A 17,455-nucleotide genomic window follows, 5' to 3' on the forward strand; every position below is an offset into this window, starting at 1 on the left:
AACAGTGAGGTGACGGGGAAGAACGCTCTCAGAATAAAGCTAGCTGCTTTTGGACCTGTACGATCACCCTGCAGCCAAAATTTAGTTGGGTTGCATCAGTTCCTAGGAAATGCCAGTTAACATCCATTTGCACAGACAAAAAGCAGGGATTTACAAGTGCATTACAAAAAGTACAGTTGTAAAGATAGGCATGCTTTTCATATCAAGCTTTGCAACGCACCTATCTTGCATCTTGCTTGTGGAAAAGAGTGTTTTGTAATATCACCTGATCCTTGCTGTTTGAACAGAAACAAGATGCAGCCTTTAATACACTCCATTGGCATGACAAGGTTCCTGAAGTCCTTGTCAACTGGTGCACGCGAACAGAGAATTTGCATGCGATGGTCTTGTTCACAGCTTGCATGGGCACAAGTTATTATGCGAAAGTGGAAGGGAAGAATTTCCAAGTCAAATGGGTTTTCTCCACCCCTGATTTCCTACTTTTCTTGGATTGTGTGGTTCTCTGATACATGATCCATTCAGAGAGGCAAAGGGAAGAAACTGGGTTAGAAGACAAAGGTTAGATTCCCAGCTGATATAAATAAATCTGGCTCTGAGCATAGTGGAGCCTAATTTATATTAAGTAAGAATCAGGCAAAGGTCTACTAAGGAGAATTGGAAAATGAAATTGATATATTTTTTTTTTGGATCTGGTCTTAGATAACTAGCTAGAAGTCCTCGTAAATTAGGAGCCTAAAACTGGAAGCGGGCATCTCAAGTTCACAGTCCCCTAGTCAGCAGCTGCCTAACCCAGCTTCATCAGAAGGAGTGAAGAGTGCCTCCCACCCTTCCCCAGCCCCATAGCCTGGTGATTAGGGCACTGCCTTGGAAGGTGGGTTATGTGAGTTTGAACCTCCTCAGACTAAGGAGGGAATTACCAGTAAATCTGGGTCTCCCATTTCCTGGAAAGTGGCTCTAGCCACCACTTTTTTTGTACAGGAATCTTCATTCCCCAATCCCAACCCCCAAAAGTAGCATTTCATGGCAATTGAAGGTAACTCCTTCAGACTTTGTGCTAAGAATTTGTGGTAAAATAATCCCTGAGATATTGGTCGGCCGCTTCCTGACAATTGACTCCTATTAAAGTTGAATCGGATCAGCTGCAGCTAATTTAAGATTTCACAGGTGCAGCAATGATACAGCCTACAGGAAGAAACACAATATAGAAGATCTGCATCTTGAGCTGGTGGCTGATTTTAGATGTGTCCTCCACTGTGATAAAAGGATTAACATAAAGGGTATATTAAAGCTATTAGCTTCTGTCAGCCTCTCCATTTATTGTTATTATAACAACAATTATACTTGTTATTAATTGTTAACAAGTATTGTTTTTTGTGGATTTATGTCTCATGGATATTTTTAGCCTTTTTAATGCCATGCTTGGTGCAGTACTGTTTGCAATTAAACAACTGCTTTCACTCTAACCTTTCCATGAGCTTTCTACTGATAGGGAGCTGTAGAAAAATAATGCTGGAAGGGCCCATAGGAGGTTATCTAGTCCAATAATCTGCTCAAAGCAGGATTATTCCTGTCTAGACCATTCCAGATAATTGTTTGTCTAATCTGGATTTGAACTTCCAAAGATAGATTGCACAACTTCTCTAGGTAGCTTGTTGTAGTGCTTAACTATCCTCGCAGTTGGAAAGTTCTTCGTCATATCTAATCTGAATCTCCCTTGCTCCAATTTAAGCCTGCACACTAGTTATCCTGTTTGCTCTGGACATAGAACAAGTGATCACCATCCTCTTTGGTAGAATGCTTTGAAGACTGTTATTAAACCCTCACCTGTTGCTATTAAATCCTCACTGGGTGCAGTAAATTACTGCACAGTAAGTGGGAATAGGCCAGCGTGTACACGTGCAGGCGTTAAAGTGCATTAATGCTGCATGTGAACTGATTTAGGAGTAAAGTTATTCCCAAGCCAGTCCACAGACACAATGTTACTGTGTAGTAAGGTGTCTGCACATGTGTTACTGTGCAGTAACTAATTTGGTGTAAATTTGATACCTGCATGATGCACGTATCAAATTTACACTCAAGTCAGCATAAGTCATCATATATACTGCGCAGTATGGGTGTGCATGTGTAGAAGTGTGCCCATATTTTGCAGTAATTTCAGTTACTGAGCAGTAAATTAGCATGTATAGATGCACTTACTGATACTAAGTCTTCTCCAGTCTGACTACTCTCAGTTCTCCCAAACTTTCCTTGTTTTAGAGGTTTTCTAGACCTCTAATAATTTTTGTTGGACTTCTTCCAGTTGGACTTCGCCTTTCTTGAAGTGCAGCATGTAGCCAGCACTGGATATAGTACTCCAGGTGATGCTGAATAGAGTGCAAAAATCTCTTCCTGTGACTGCTAATATTGCTGCAAAACAAAAACGAAACAAAAGGACTGTTGACTTGTATTCAGTTTGCTGTCCCTAATCCCAAATCCTCTTCTGCAGAACTACAGCCTAGCCCATTGCCATTTTGTGTTTGATTATCTGTCTGTTCCCTCCTAAGTGTTGTACTTTACACTTGTCCTTAATGAATGTCACCTTTTACTGATTTATCATGGATGTTATTTCATCTTAATCCTGTTGTCCAAAGTGCATGCTATCCCAGGCAGCTTGGGGCCATTCAGAGGTTTTCTAACTATACCCTTGATTCCATTTTCCAGGTCAGTAGTAAAGAAACTGAACAGTACCAGATACAGGACACATTCTTGGGTCAGACTCCATGGCTGTGTCTACACGTGGCTATATGGTGCCTTTGTTACTGTGTCATTATTTTGGAAGTACTAAAAGATGACACAGTAACAGCCTGTACTGCACAGTGCTGGCTGTGCATGGTTATTTTTGGTGGCTATGTCACCAAAGCAACATGCTATAATGAGGGAGCGTATTGCTACAGTGACATAGCCACAGCATCATGGCTTTTGCCAATGGATGCTATGGCGCCATAGCATCTTGTGTAGACATGCCCACTGACTCCTCCCAGTATAATCATTTGACCACAGTTTTCCTAACCTGGTGTGTACCTACTTGACAGTAATTTCATCTAGCCTGGAATTTATTGTAAAATCAAAGGGCAAGAGGGCATGGGACAGATTTGTTATCGTGTTTAGGCTTCTTTATGTCATTCTAGCAATAAGAAGCAGCTCCAAACCCAGCTTCACTGGCTGCTTTGGATTTACATCAGTTCTGTGCCATACTAACTTCCCCTGTTTCTACTTTCTTGATGATACACAACTTCTAAGGGGTCCAAGCAAACAGATAGTAAGTATATACACTAAAGGAGTAATTTTTCAGAAGTATGTTTGCAGTATAATGGTCAGCAGGGGGGAGAATGGGGGAGGCAAAATCCACTTTTGGTTTTCCTCTGCCTACCAATGGGAGATATAATTGTATGGGGCTTTTTGACTGGGAGCTTCTTTCACACTAAATTGGATGAGATTCTTGAGGGGAGATCAATAATTAGATGCCTAATTTAGTATTGGTCATGTTATTAAGTCTCACCATATGTGCACTAATCAGCTTGAATGAATGAAATAGGATTGTAGTGGCATAGTAACTGGTTGATATGGTCTCTTCCCATATTTTTCTTCTCCTTTACTGAAACAATTGGAGCATTTTTTTAGCTACCGGCAGACTCACTTAAACAAATTAAATAATTCAGAGGAGAAGTGATTTTTTTTTTTTTATTTAAACTATACACAAATAATTTTTTGAAAGTTTATAACCAGTGAATGGATTTTTCAAGGTTAGCTTGAATCCATATAACATACTTTATGTTCTTTTCCTCTGGTCATAATAAATGTTCTGAGAAGTCTTCAGATTTGAGGTGCATAGTAATATGGGCAACAACTGACAGCTCTGTCTAAAGTATCTTCTAAATCTAAAGCACGAGAGAACTATTCCATTACAAGCAAGGTGGTTACTGAATCTACAACCAATCTTATCTTAACTATTTTTGATTAACAATTAGCCCATTATTAGGCTACAAAAGCAAAAGTATCCTCCATGCCTAGAATGGTACAGGTGACAGTGGGCGCGCCTACACGAGAGGCTTTACTGCCAAGTAGTGTAGTTTACTGCGCAGTAAGCATGTACATCTACATGTGCACATGCTTTGCGCACAGTAAATCTCACTAATCACAAGTAAATTTGCTACCTGCAAATGCAAGTAGCAAATCTGTCATCATGATTAGTAATGGCACAGTGGCACTCATGTAGACGCCCGAGCAGGAGCAAATCTGCTTCCAGTCAGCCGGCTACCAGGGGGTGGGAGATTGCTCCCTGCCTCCCAGGGGCTGCCTGCTCCCTGCCCTGGGGAAAGCCTGGGTGGGGACTACGCTCCAAGCCCCCCGCTCTGAGATCTCCATCCTGTTCCCTACCCAGCTCCATGCTCATGGATCTGAGTGAGGAATCGCCTCCCTAGCCTCTACCCTGCAGTTGTGGAGCAGGGACTGGGAACTGTCCTGGTCAGGGTGAGGATCCAGCCCCATGCCCCTTGATCGCTGCAGGGGCAGGGGAATATTGTTCCCACCCTGGTAGCAGGCAGCCTCCCCAAGGCTAGGGGAGACACCCTGCTCTCATGCTCCCTGCCAACCCCTGGGCTAGCACCCTGGGGGAGCCTTGAGCTCCTTGTGGGGGTGGCAGGGGTCCATTGCCATTAGCAGCAAATCTGCTCCCACTTCCCTGCATATGTAGATGCTTGCCCAGGAGCATTTACTTTCAAGTAGTTTATTCACAAGTAAACTGATCCCGGATCAGATGCATTGTGTTGATGCACCTACTGTGAGTCAAATACCCCACATTAAAATTGAATAAACCAATGAGGAAGATAAAGGCGTCTCTTCCTTTCTGCTATGGAAGAGAGACACTTTCTCACTCTTCATATTTTCTAAGTTCTGAATAAAAGGCCACATCTTCTTTGTTACTCAGAAGTTTGAGGTCAGATTTTTTTTCTTTGTATAGAGATTTATCTCTTGGTATCATTATCATGTTAAAATAGATTTTCCTTTTTATTCTATAGCTCTTTTCATGTCCAGTTCCTCTTCGCTAGCCTTGATAGACCTCCATAGACTTATATATGAGCTAAGATTATTTACAACTTACTCCATTCATTTGTTAATTTACAGTACCTATAAATAATTTGTCACATTGATTTCCTAGATATGTGGGATACCAACAAAAGTACTACCAAAATTGAATGCTGTTAAAAGCCTAGTTATACCTGAGGGTGCCTTACATTTTTTAACCAGATATGTAGCATAAGGAAAAAGTAAATCAAGACAATAGCATGATAAAGGGAGTGCTGGTAAACTCGCTGACTGTATGAAACTAAATCCAACATAATATTCCAGTCCTTACACAAGGAAAGAGCGCAATGTCTAATAGAGCATTCATCACCGAGACATAAACTTTACCCACTATTACTTGGTACATAAACTTCCCTTTGCAGGTATTCCATGGTTTTTTATATTAAGTACTGACAATGCAATTATGCCTGCTTTGTCACACAAGAAGTTATGTGAATGCCCTCTAACCCATTAAAAGTACAGAAGTGATAGCTTAAAATTACTGGTGATATATAGCCATCCATTTATTAGGCTCTCCCTATGGCAAAGGGTCTTAGGTTTCTTAATTTTCTGGTTACAATACCCAAGATGCATAATGTATAATCAATAAAGTTCTTGATCTGTTTTATACAGGACGTGTAATTAGCACTGAAATGCTGTTTCTGGGATGTATTATAGAATAAAAAGTAGCCCATTAAACTAGATACTTAGGCCATTGCCTTTCTTGTCCTTTTCTTCCTCCTTCCCTAAACATATCTTGTGATAATTCTCATAAATGGGGATGTGTGTGGGAGGGAGAAGCAGTAACAAATAAATGAATGGGCTAAAGGCTGATGCTTCCTCATGAGATAGCGGAGTAAGAGGCAAATCCTATTTAATCTTTTATGCATCTAAGCCTTTCTGCACCTTGCACTGAATACATGAATAAAGTCTTGCCCCATTAGGGGAAGGGGTCGGGGCTAGAACCTAGGAGCCCCTTCTTTCTCCAGCAGTGGTCATCTCACTGAGCCCCCCTCCCTCTTCAGCCTCACATATCTTCTTTCCTGGATGCCTAGTGCAGGGGTGGGAATTTTTTTGAGCCTGGGGGCCACATAGAGAGTTCTTATTAGTTGTAATGGGCTGAGTCGCCACCCCCCTCCCACAACAACTCACCAAAACTCCTAATGTGGGATGTGGCCTCAGGCGGGCAGAGAGCAGTGTTCAGGTTGGGACAGGAGAACAAGGCCAGGATCACGGGGCAGGGGCACGAGGCAGTGACAGTGCAGGACCAGGGCCCGGGGCAGAGACATGATCCGCTGCCTGCACACCCCTGCGATGGGCACAGGTTCTGCAGGCAGGGGTGTACAGAGAGCGGACTGGAGCTCTGCCCAAGGCCCCAGCCCCATGCTATATCACTGCCCCAAGATCCCCCCGCTCCAGAGACAGCTGCCTGCCCACTTAGTTCCTGGCCAATCTCCAAGGAGATCCCAGGATCGCGGGGCAGAGATAGCATACGGTACGCGGTGCGGAGGGTGGGGTGCAGGAGGGAGGCATGTGTGCGTGTGTATGGAGGGGGGCTGCCTGGGCGCTAGGTCCCGGGAGCTGGCCAGGGGTGTGGGGTGGGAGGAAGGTGGCACGTGCAGCGGAGCTTGCTGGCGCAGTGCAGTCCATGCAGCTTCCTCTCTTCCCTGCTGAAGCTTCCTTCCCACCCAGAGAAGTAGCAGGAGCAGGAGGAGAAGCTGCTGCTGGAGCGAGGGGAGCTGAGCAGCACCCAGGGGGCTGCAGCCCCACCAGAAGCTGTGTGCGTTGGCTGAAACTGGGCCCAGAGGGCACAGGCAGGAGTGTAGCGCTGGCTGCCCTAGGTGGGGCTTGGCCCCATGCTGAGCACTGCAGGGGCAGCAGGGGCCAGATCCAATCAATTGGCAGGCTAGATCTGGCCCACAGCCTGTATTTTGCCCACCCCCATCCCTAGTGGGCCAAGTTCAAAAGGAGACCCAGAGACAATGCCTAGCCCATGACCTGGGGGTTAAAGTGCTTGGCTGGGAAGGGGACATACAGGTTCATGTTCCCTCTGGATGGGGTTGGGGTTAGGATCTGGGTCTAACCACTAGGCTTTGGGACTAAAGAGGTACAGGGTCCTTCCTCTGTCATGCTGTGGCTGTAATTTGACAGTGCTTTTGACCCGAACCCATGCACATGCCAGGTGATCCCATTTTGCCTTGGAGCCCACGTAGTCATAGTAGAGCCATAGGGGGCAAGCAGGTAGAAACAAAATCTCAACTGTGCATCAGTTCCCAAAACAGTAAGACAGGTTTTAGCCCCAGGTTTTAAATCCCATAAATGTCATGGCTGCAGGCCCAGGAACCCCAGAGAACCCAGAGGAGTCCAGATTTAGTGGATCTCAGAGGGAATTTTTGTTGAGAAATAAAATCAGTCTAAATAGTACAGCTGCTTTAGCTGAGGGAGCGTTATGAACATGAAGCTTGTATTTAGCAAGATCAATTTGTATAATCTACTTTTTTAACTTAAAAGAGCTATTATACTGTAATTGTCGCAAGATTCATTTTGCTACAAAGCTGTCTCCAAAGTATTGCCAGCATTCTCTTATGGCAGTTTTGGATTAAAATCAAAACACAGCAAACACTTTCAGTAATGGTTGCCTTGGTCGTTAGGATCTCAACACTGTAAAAGCCCTAAATAAGATCATACGAAAGTAGGGCTGGACATGGGCAGATCTAGGATTGTGTAAACAGGGTGTAGATGGTGTGAGGGTTCATCACATATAATACAGCACCCATTTTCCTCCAGTTAAAGAGAAACTAGAAGCTTTACAAATATGCTGGTGGCCGAGGGCTATATTCATTCAGTTTAGGATCAAAGCAAAAACAAATAAAACTTTACTAGAATATGCATTAACTTGCTAGATCACACATTATGTTTAAAAAGCACAACAAACTAGGCAACAATTAGTCAAAAGATAATTGTTTCATTAGTACATTAGTACTGTAGCAGCTATAGTAAAATGTATCTCTCTTATTTAGAGTCATAAAACAAAATGTAGCCTTCTTGAATGTCATAGATTTCATAGACATTAGGGCTGGAAGGGACCTTGGACTCATCGAGTCCAGCCCCCCCCGCCCAAGGGGCAGGACGTCAGTTGGGGTCATAGGATCCCAGCAAGAAAAACATCCATGTTTCTCTTGAAGGTGTTCAATGTGGGTGCTTGAACCACCTCTGATGGCAGGCCATTCCAGACCTTGGGGGCTCGGACAGTAAAGAAGTTCTTCCTTGTGTCCAGCCTGAAATGGTCTTGCTGGAATTTATAACCATTCGACCGCATCATCCCTTGGTGCGCTCTGGTGAACAAATGTTCCCCCAGATCTGGGTGAACTCCCTGGATAAACTTATAGGTGGCCATCAGATCACCCCTGAGCCTGCGCTTTTCCAGGCTAAAGAGCCCCAGGGCTCTCAGCCTCTCATCATAAGGTCTGTTTTCCTGACCTCTGATCACGTGTGGCTCTCCTCTGGACTCTCTCAAGCTTCTCCACATCCTTTTTGAATTGTGGAGCTCAAAACTGGACACAGTACTCCAGCTGCGGCCTCACCAAGGCCAAGTACAACAGGAGAATGACATCCTGGGATTTTCTTGAAAAGCATCTATGGATGCAAGCCAGCATTTTGCTTGCTTTACTAGCCGCAGCATCACATTGAAGGCTCACGTTCATCTTGTGGTCAATCCTGACCCCCAAGTCCCTCTTGTCCATAGTGCTAGCCAGCGTAGCACTGCCAAGCCTATAGACAAGCTGCAGGTTTTCCCTCTGAAGGAGGACAACCTTGCACTTTTCACTGTTAAACACCATCAGGTTCTCCCCTGCCCATTTCCTGAGCCTGTCAAGGTCAGCCTGGAAGAGATCTCTTGGCTCACAAAAGAAGCTCTACGAGCCAGGCAGGAGTCGAACCTACAATCTTCTGATCCGTAGTCAGACGCGTTATCCATTGCGCCACTGGCCCCTGCACAGTAGTACAGTTAAATACGTTACAGCCAGGCATTTCCGCACCTGAGTTAAGGGTTTGGGCTAAAGCTAAAAACAGTTTGCAGTTCTGTGAATGAGAAGAGAGGCATTACCAAGAATGGCTAACAGACAGCAAAACCACAAAAGAAACTATAGCTTGAATAGTATAACATCAAGATCATTAAAAAGGAGAGGGGGTCATTAACAACTGTTAAACCAAGAGATATTAGCAGAAATCAGGTAGATTGTCAAGATCCATTAAGTCAGTTGGTTTAGGGGTCAGGGCTGCTTGACTAGAAATGTCTCTCCCCTTTCCCTGGCACTTGGTTTTAAAGTGTGAGTGGAGCATAAATCAAAGTGGGGAGTGCAGCTGCTCCATTGCATCCCTCCTGGATCTGGCCCTGGGGTTAGAAGGGCCTCACAAGGTCATCTAGTCCAGCCCCTGCTCAAGGTAGGATCTTCCCTGACTAAACCATCGCAGACAAATGTACATCTAACCTGCTCTTGAAAGTTTCCAGGGGTGGAGATTCAACACTTTCTTTAGGTAGCCTGTTCTAATACTTAACCACACTCAGTCAGAAAGTTCCTCCTAATCTCCAACCTAAATTTCTTCTGCTCCATCTTGAGACTGTGCTCGTAGTCCTGTCCCCTGCAGCCACAGAGAAAAGCTCATCTCCATGCTCTCTATAAGCTCCCTTACTGTATTTGAAAACTCTTATTAAATCTCCCCAATCGAGGCACTGCACCTCTTCCTTCAATTCCACAGTGCTAATTCAACCAAAAAGAAAGGTTTATCTTGTGGATAAGGCAGTAGCGCATCTACATGAGACACTAACTGTGCAGTAGCCTAATAACACTGTGAAGTAGCGCGCTGGGCAAAAACCATGCTAATACTCTACTGTGCAATAGTATTAGGCTACTGCGCAGTAAGCGTCACTAAAAACCCGTGCGCTGGCACTGCTGCACAGTAGCACAAGTTACTGCATGCTGATTTAGTACTTGGTTAACCAAGTGCTAAATTTAATGCACAGTAACTACTGCACATTAATGAATGTGTAGACACGCCTAGTGTCTCTGCATTTTGTTCTTATTTAACAAATGATAACTTTCCTTGGCTTTTTTCATCTGTCTTATTTATTTCAATGTTCTCTGTGGCAGGGCCTGTCTCTTACCAAGTTTGAGTCCAGTGCCTAGCACTGTGTAGTACTGATCTCACCAGGGGCTTGAAATTGGATTGAAATAGAAATAAAAACCAGAATGAATATTTAATCTGAAGTCATTCAATGAATATTTTATCTGGCCTCCTGCTGGCTGGGCTGCCGGCGTACAATTTGCACCTAGCAGTCACCATCTACACAAGTGTTTGATTGCAGTTAATTACTCCACTATAAGATAGCACTGCCCCTAACCATACGATCTTATGGCAGAGTTAATTAATTTACTGCACCCTAATATTGGTGTACATCTGGACGGTGACACTTTGCTACGGAGCTGATTAGTCAACTCTGCAGTAAAGCTCATGTGTAGATGCATCCAGTAATAACAAAACAAACTCTTGTACCACGTTCAGCTCTGGCTTATACAAGCAGCACTCTCATTGCTTCTATTATAGTATACTCGCTGTCTTGCTTTAAGCCTATGTGCAGCGGTATTGAGTGGGCAAGAAAGCAGTTAGGTTGATATTTTAAAAACAACATTTTGAATTGGTCCTTGCTCTCTTTTGCAATCCATTCTAGAAGAATGCTAATGAAAGCCCTACCAATCTGCTGATGATGCTTTTTAATGGAGTTAATAGCCTAAAATTTTAATAGAGCAAATGAATTATTGGCTAAATATGGAAACCTCTGTGAATTATGCTAAAGAGAGGGCAGTGCACAATGGCAATTCACATCTCACCGATAAAGAGGATCTTAGACCAGCGTAAGCAGGGACTGCTTTCTCTTAAAAAGCACACTTATAATAAAGTACCCCTTTGGAATATTAAGCAGTTATTTGGTCATAAACCAGTATTCAAGTAGCTCAGGAGGACTTAGCAAGCATGATCACTGAAGAGTACTAATGGCAATTTCATGCTAATACTAAAGTTGGCCACAGAGCTACTGCTTGGATTAAACTTTTATAAATCTTTATTAACAATAGATTAAAATAGACAGTGGATAGAAGCAATTTTTACCCACTGCTTAGCTTGCTCTGTGGACAATTGGTTTGTTAGTGGTCCACTAGTTGGGAGCTCGCCGAGGTCTTGGGAAACACGGGTTCCAGAGCATGGCCTGTGCCAGGTTTCTTCTGTGACCTTGAACAAGGCAGTTAGGGCTAGATCCACAAAGTTACTCGGGTTCATATGGGATCCAGGTGGAACCTCATTGTCCAAATGCAGTCCTCAAAACCCATGCCTCACCCCAGAGGCATACAGGTTCTTGCCTGTAAGTTTCCTGGGCGTCTAAAGTCTCCCCTCTTTGGAGAAGGACTAGGCACCAGGTTCTTTTGGGTGTGGATATTCTCCACTCCTCCTGTGCCAGATGTGCCAGAAAAAAATCAAGACATGTTTGGCCCAGGAGGTAGACTACAAGGGCAAAAAGGAGCATGACTCTGTAGGCTAGTGGTTAAAGCATTCATTGGAGGGGAGGGATCAGGGGCCTTTTCATTCCAGTCTCAATTCTGAGAAGAGTCAGTGCATTTTTGATTCACTGGAACATGCAGATCTCAGATTGGCTTCCTCAGTTGTCTGTGGGCTCAACGATGACTTCCCTGATTGCTGGAAGGCTGTCATCCTGCTGTCTGGAGACTGCCACCAGTGATGATGACTGGACAAGATGCACAAATTGTCCTTGGATCTGTGGCTGGAACCCAGGGCTCCCCTTGCTCAGGTGAGTGCCATAATACCTGCATTAGTTGACCACTCTTTCCCCTCTTTCCTGCACCAGCTTTCTGGCCCAACAAATCTTAAATTTCTTCATGCACAGTGCTATGGCTTCAACTGGAGGGGTAAAGTGCACCCTACTGAGAACAGCCAGTAACCTAATGAACTTGTGAGAGCTGCAGGTTTGAACCACCTCAAGCAGAGGTTGGAAATGACCCCGGCTCTCCCGCATCCTGAGGACATGCTTTGATGCTAATCCCAAAGCTAGTGCATGAAAGATGGGCGGCAGCTCTTTTGGCTCCGGTTTTACAAGAAAGCAGCAGCTTCCCCTACACAGTATGTGCCTATCTCAACCTGTGAGGTGTTCTCCAAAAGTGCCTGGATTTTATCCTGAGGATTAGATACCTGGAAAATTGGCATCCTGACACAAAACACCACAGAACCAAGTCCTTCTGAGGATCTAGGCTTTTATCTCTCTGTGCTTGAAATGTCCATCTGTGAAACGGGTATAATAGCCACCCCTCCACTTCACACAAGTGCTGCAAGCATAAATAACAATTGTGAGGTGCTGTATTACTGTCATCATGGGAACCATGTACATGTGAAAGAGAGACGTCCTCTTCTGTTGTGCGTGACTGGTTTTCAATCGCAGGGGTAAGAAGTTGTGCATGCTCTAGGAGTGAATAAGTGCCTCCATAGCCCGAGTGCAGAATATGTGCATAAGGGGGATCTTGCAGGGGGAGACCAGAGAAACAAGTTTGCATCTAGGAAGACTTGTTGTCAGGCCTGTCATACTGTTGAACATTGGAAAGCTTACTTCTGTGTGTAGTAATACGCAGAAGCACGAGATATTGCAGTCCAGAAATGATGAGGTCATTTCTTGAATTCGGAAAAGCCGACACAAGCTGACTTGAGCAGTCGGGGCTGCAAGCTGAGAATGCCTATGTGGGGAATCAATTGGTTGCTACCCTTAAAACTCAGTCATTCCCATACCATATCACCTAAAACATTACTACTATTTACTATGAGATGTAAAGGACAATCTTCTCTGTCTCAGTGTTTGTAGTCATTGGCCCATGCTGAATTCCTAATGGATATTACAGCATGCAGTAGGCAGAAGTCAACAAGGCCTTTAGTTTTTAGGTAGCACTTGTTTCCAAATGAAACCCTCATTTTAGCAGGGGAACACTGCCAAACCAAGTCAAATTGGAACCGTTCACATTTATACCAACTGTAGCTCGAGCCTTTTAACTGCAGTCACAATATATCACTTTCCAGTGGCATCAGGCTCTTGGAAGATCATACAGACATGGAGTTGATGGTGGAAAATCAAAGCATTGCCAAGAAATGAAGCCACCCAAGAAAATAGCAGAAAGCTCGTGGACTAACATTGTCAGTCCTTGAGGAGTCCTATTCAAATAAAATGTCTGGAAAGGTGAACAATTCTTTATTTGTGCTTGTAAGACACCTTTTTCATGCAGAAAATGGATAGCAGTGGGGTAATTTTTTTCTTCTCTTTTAATCTGAAGCTCTCCAGGGGGAAAGAGGATAATCATTGAATTCTGATAAGTATAACAAAAGGGCCTTCACAGGTTATTCTGAATTAATTGTGCAAAAAAAGGAAACTCCCACTAGAGGCTTCTGCTCGGAGCTATATTTCTTATATATATGGGAAAAGCAATCTCTGCTGTAGGAGAGATAGGATTGGATGACTGAAGTTATCAAACAGCGGAAAATCTCTCAGAAAAAAATAAGTACTACTTCAAGGATTTAATGTTTGGGGACATTAGACCTGCAGGAAATCACTCAGTAAGGCAATTAACTCAGAACACAAGTTACCAAGGGGATCTGAACTCTTATTTCCCTCAGGTATTTAGAGGGTGTTCATCACTGCAATATTGAGCTGTCAAGATACAGAAGTGTACACTAACTAACCCGTAATAGGATTCAAGTGGATTTTTCTCTTGCATATCTGAGTTCAGCCACATAGCTTTGGATCGTGCTAATAATATCCTTCCACTCTTTGTAGTTCTCTAGCTTCAGTTACTCTGCAAAAACCTTGATGAAAAAATAGGTTTGGTAAGAGGATCAGAAGTTAGTTTGGATTCTGGACAGCTTGAAAAACCAGTAATGGGGTCCTTTCACTAAGATGGTCAATGCTCCAGCTACCCAGAGTTTCCCTTTAGACCTCATTAATATCACCTCTCTTGAAAAGACCAACTCTTTGTGAGATAATAATGAGACTTCCCCTGAGACAGCTCAGTCCCTGTGTACAGAGTCTTTGAAAATACTGTTCTCACTGGGTGCATCTACATGTGAATTAAAGTGAAGTAATAAACTCTGGGGCAGTTTCAGCCAGAGTCATAGATTCATAGATTCAATGATTGTTAGGGGCTGGAAGGGACCTTGTAGATCATCGAGTCCAGCCCCCTTGCACTAGGTAGGAAAAGACACCTGGGGTCAAGTGACCCTGGTGAGGTGACTGTCCAGTCTCCTTTTGAAGATGTCCAAGGTAAGTGACTGCAACACACTGGAGGGAGTTTATTCCACAGCCTGGACACCCTGACTGTGAAGGAGTTTTTCCTGGAATTGAGCCTGAAGAGGCCTTCCAGGAGTTTGTATCCATTGCTCCTGGCCTTCCCCAGGGATGCCCTGGTAAACAGATGTTCACCAAGTTCTTAATGTACTCCCCTAATACAGCGGTAAGCTGCTACCAAGTCCCCTCTCAGCCTTCTCTTCTTTAGGCTGAAGAAGCCCAGGTCCCTCCATCTTTCCTCATATGGCTTGTCTTGCAAGTCCCTGATCATACGGGTGGCTCTTTTCTGGACACTCTCAAGTTTTTCCACATCCTTGTTGAAGTGCAGCGCCCAAAACTGGACGCAGTACTCCAGCTGTGGTCTCACCAGTGCAGAGTACAGTGGGAGTATCACTTCCTTAGTTTTGCATGAGATGCAACAGTTGATGCATGCCAGTGTGTTGTTTGCCCTGCTGGCCACAGCATCGCACTCCTGGCTCATGTTCATGAGATGGTTTAATCACTACCCCTAGGTCCCTTTCAGATTGTTACCATTGCACCTGTAGGTATGTTGGGGATTGTTTGCCCTCAGATGGAGCACCTTACACTTCTGAGTGTTGAACTTCAGCGTTTACACATGCGCCCAGGACAGCAGCACTTTGAGCTGGATGGAGCAGCCCCGGCTGGCAGGGGGCACAGAATATGAGTCCCGGGCTCTGCGTGGTGGTGTTGGGTGGCTAAGGGGCAGCTGCACCACGGGGGTCAGGCAGGAGTCTGGCCCCTAGCTGGTTGGGGTGACCAGGTGCAATTTACATCTGCAGTCCCCATCTCCACGTGTGTTGGATCACACGTAATGACTCCACCCTAAAACAGAAGCCTCTGGAGTATATGCTGGTATTAGGACTCAGTAAACTAATTAACTCTGCCATAAAATAGTAATCTTATGGCAGAGTTCATTAGTTTACTGAGTCCTAATACCAGCATATATGTAGATAGTGACCCTTTACTGTGGAGCTAATTAGTCTAATCCACAGTACCATATTTTTGCACATATATCCTGCACGATTTTACAAAAAATATGGATGGGAGTGGGCTATATGGGGGTGCGGGCTATCGATGGACTTTTTTCCCCCGCAGGGCCTGGGCAGGCCGGGCTGCACTGCTGCCGCTGCGGGGGCCCAGGCAGGCTGCACTGCCACAGCCGCGGGGGCCTGGGTGGGCCAGGCTGCACCGCCGCTGCCGTTGCCCCTGCCATGGGGGCCAGGGTGGCCTGTGCCACTTCCCCGCTGGGCCGGCGCAGGCTGGGCTGTGCCACCACTGCCACAGGGGCCAGGGCGGGCCGGGCTGCATCGCCTCCCCGTGTATACGCCGCCGTGGGGAATATAAGGGTGCGGCGTATACATGGACTCATTTATAAAAATACAATTTTCTGCGGGTTATACATGGGTGTGCCTTATACCTGTGGGCAGGCTATATGCACGAAAATACAGTAATTATCTGTATCTGAAACTTTTGGGTTTCAGAGTTTCTCCTCGGTCCATTTCTCAGGTAATAAATGCAAGAAGAATGGTACTTAGTCCTGTTCTAGACAAGCTTATGAACACACACTTAGCAGTACAATGAGGAAGCTATGTTGCACCATTTCTTGGACTGGGCATGCACAGAGTAGGGAATAGATAAACCAGATGTACCTCATGGGCTAGGGGCACACATTACACATAAACCAGTTTAATTGTTCAGAAACTGGTTTAAACCTCTAACAGAATATAAGTTCAGTGCACATAAACCAGTTTCAAAATGGCTGAAACTGGTTTAAGATAAACCTGGTTGAATGTAACATCAGATTTAAATGATTTGGGTCAAAATGGTTTATGCAATGTCTGTCCCAAACCCCTTCCTGGTTTAAGTTAAACCAGAGTCCCCCAGCATCCCAGATGCTTTGCAACCCTGGGCTGGGCTGTCTGCTGCAGAGGACAGGGCTGGCTCCACCCCTCTGCTCCCTGGCTGGAGCTCTGGCAGAGACGGCAGGCACAGCAGGCTCTGCCTGGCTTTCCCTGGCCCTCCCTCGATGCTCAAGCAATGACCCCCCCCCCCTCCCATCTCCTGTAGCACGGACCCCAGCCCCACAGACCATAGGCATGTGGTATGCTAGCTAATGCTAAGAGGTGTCTGTGTGTGTCCAATTTCACTGGACCGGCAGACAGAACAGTGTCCTCTTAGGGCTTTTTGGAGCTAATCAACAGGTCAGCTGGTAATGTCCCTCCATTCCTTCCTTGGAAAAGCCTGTTTAAGAACTTGAACTAATGAAAGAGGCTTTTGGTTTGTTGATGGGTGATAAAAGATGTGTTATCAGCTCCCTGCTAGCTCCCTCACCTGTCAGGTTTGCTGCAGACAGTATTAAGAAGCAAGGAGAGGGAGATTGAAAAGCCCAGTATCATCAACAGATGCATGCACTGCATACAAATAGTCCTCCCTCCCCCTTCCCCTCCCCCTTTGCCTCAGAGTTCTAGCCTGGGGTTGGGGTACAGCAACCCTCTCGCCCCTTGAGCAGCGTGCAAGGAAAAGCCTGGGATGGTACAGGCCAGGGTGTTCATTTATACCCCTCCCTAATTACAGCAGCCTGCTGGGACCGGGCCACACCTCCCCCACTCGGATCAGCATTGTGGAAAGGAAGGGAGGGTGCTCTAGCACCCCTCAGCTTCTAGCCTGAGCCACTGCAGGCATGTGCCTGTACTTCCTTAGTCCAGAGAGGATGTCTGTGGTTACAAACCAGTTCAGCCTAGCCAGGTTAGACTAAGCTGTAAAGATTGATTCAGTTCAGGCTCGGGCTTTTTGAATGTCTGTCCCTAGGCATGGAGTCACTTCTGGGGATGGTATGGACATGCCCCCAGAGTTTTCAAGGATTATGTTAGCCTAAAATGAGACAGCTCATCACTTGTGTAAAGGGCAGCAGTTCCCAATGAGAGCTGCCTTTTTACAGGCGCA

General features: G+C 45.2%; 1 non-coding gene across 1 annotated transcript; it reads right to left on the reverse strand.

Annotated features, from left to right (window-relative positions):
• Positions 1-9,020: 9,020 nt before the first annotated feature.
• On the reverse strand, positions 9,021-9,093 carry TRNAR-ACG. The gene has a single exon. It is a non-coding gene; the product is annotated as a tRNA-Arg (tRNA).
• Positions 9,094-17,455: the final 8,362 nt, after the last annotated feature.

The sequence above is a fragment of the Alligator sinensis genome, unplaced genomic scaffold, assembly GCF_000455745.1.
Source record: "Alligator sinensis unplaced genomic scaffold, ASM45574v1 scaffold651_1, whole genome shotgun sequence".
NCBI lineage: Eukaryota > Metazoa > Chordata > Crocodylia > Alligatoridae > Alligator > Alligator sinensis.